A 2,505-nucleotide genomic window follows, 5' to 3' on the forward strand; every position below is an offset into this window, starting at 1 on the left:
TAAGTTTGAGGACTTGTCCGCACAAAGACCACAGAGACAGCTCTCAGATTTCTTAGAATTGTGTTTATTGGTTATTCATTCAACAACTCTCTTTATGTGCCAAACATACGTGAAGAATATAAAGACATAATAACAACTTCAGGGCAAGGATCTGAATCTCCAATGCTTCCACGGCGTCTAGCATATACACAGTGGATATTAACTGAATGAATGGTGGAAGCCCTGACTCAACTAGAGATGCTCACTAGTCTGGTTGGGGCAGAGAGATATAGAAAGATGTGAAAGATAGGGAAAAGATAACACACTCATGGGAAAATAGGCAAATGACATCAGCAGGAAATTAAATGAAGAGGAAAGCCAAATGGCCAATAAACATCTTGCATAATGCTCAGTCTCACTAGCAATCAGGGAAATTAAAGATAGTACACCCACACTCATGAGATTGGCATAATCTGAGAAGTCTGACAATGCCAACTGTTGATAAGAATGTGAAGCAATTAGAACAATAACACCTTGTGTTGGATGGCTAACTGAGAGACCAGTTTGGAGAGCCATTTGGCACTGTTTTGTAAAATTAAAAGTTGAGAGAACCTTTGACCCAGCAATTCCACCTCTGGGTATATGCCTCAGAGAAATAATTTCACGTAAGCAGAAAGAGGCATGTACTAGAAATTCATTGCAACATTTTTAGAGTAACAAAGAAATAAATAATAATAATAAATATAAATAAATATAAATAATTCAAATGTCTATCAATGAAGGAATGGGTAAATAAATTATGCTATATTCACCAAATACTTATTATACAGCTGTGAAACTGAATGAATTAGATCATATGTATAAGCATGAATCTAATTAGCTAAGACAGGAAGTTGAAGAGGGCAGGCTAAGTTACAGTATTTGCACAAATTTTAAAACAGCCCAAGCAAGATTATGAGAGTACCTATATACAGTGAAAATATGTGTGGGAATAATAGATTTCAAATTCAGGATAGTGATTGGTTATGGGGTCAGAGTAAGGAAGTGCAGCTGAGAAATATACAGGAGCCTTCAATTGGATTTGCAATGTCATTTTTTTTTTTTTAGCTGGGTATGCTTGTTTGGGTGATATTACAAACATTTTTTATAGTAACAAACCTGCAGTTGTGTCTGTATCTTAGCCATAGCTGATGAATCAGGGAGGATACTTGTCTAAGCTAGACCAGCAAGACTCTCTCTTTTGTATATCCTTGAAATATTTCTTTCCTTTTTTTTTCCCAAAGGGAGAGGAAATAATGGCAATTGTGGCAGATAACAGTGTTTGGCTGAAATACAGCTCTTATAGATCTCATTCTTCCTAGGTGCCTTCCACCCAACATATCCCCAGCTTTTCTTGCATTAAAGATGATTATGAGACACAGTTCTAATGAATGAGATATAAGGGAACATCTTCTTGGAGTTTTCTCAGAAAAAGCTTTTGCTTTTCTGATATTGTGAACAGATCAAGTCAATAGCCTGCCTTCTCCCCTTTTTCCTTCTGTGAACATAGATGACATGTCTGGAGTGCTGATAGACATTTTGCAACCACAAGGAAAGGTTAGCTGAATCACAGAGATGCCAGCCTTAACATCATTGGACCAATGACCCAATGCCAGAAAAAACCTTCTTAGACTCTTTGCTATGTAAAAATAAATAAATACATACATTTCTGACTGTTTAAGACCCTGTGGATTAGAGTTTTTTTTTTTTTTTTTTTTAAAGCTTTTCTAATTCATATGAAGATATGCTGTAAAGTAGCATTATTAAATTTCACCATGGTGGTGGTAGTGGTTTATTTGCTAAGTTGTGTCTGACTCCTATGACCCCATGGACTGTAGCCCACTAGGCTCCTCTGTCCATGCGATTTCCGAGGCAAGAATGCTGGAGTGGGTTGCCATTTTCTTCTCCATAGGATCTTCCTGATCTGGGGATTGAACCTGGATTTCTAGCACTGCAGGTGGATTCTTTCCCAACTGAGCCACCCAGAAAGCCCCAAATCCCAGCATATCTTACTTCAATTTGCCAATATCTATTTTAGTGAGGTATCTCAAACAGAAGACTCTATTCTAGGAGAATCGATTTTTATCCAATGGAAGAAGGTTGTCATTCAGTTCAGTTCAGTTGCTCAGTCATGTCCAACTCTTTGCCACCCCATGAACCCCAGCACTCCAGGCCTCCTTGTCCATCACCAACTCCCAGAGTACACCCAAACCCATGTCCATCGATTGGTGATGCCATCCAACCATCTCATCCTTGGTCGTCCCCCTCTCCTCCTGCCCTCAATCTTTCCCAGCATCAGGGTCTTTCTGATGAGTCAGCTCTTCACATCAGGTGGCCAAAGTATTGGATTTCAGCTTCAGCATCAGTCCTTCCAATGAACACCCAGCACTGATCTCCTTTAGGATGGAGTGGTTGGATCTCCTTGCAGTCCAAGGGACTCTCTAGAGTCTTCTCCAACACCACAGTTCAAAAGCATCAATTCTTCAG

This window comes from Bison bison, unplaced genomic scaffold (assembly GCF_000754665.1).
Source record: "Bison bison bison isolate TAMUID 2011002044 unplaced genomic scaffold, Bison_UMD1.0 scf7180017864291, whole genome shotgun sequence".
Taxonomy (NCBI): Eukaryota; Metazoa; Chordata; class Mammalia; order Artiodactyla; family Bovidae; genus Bison; species Bison bison.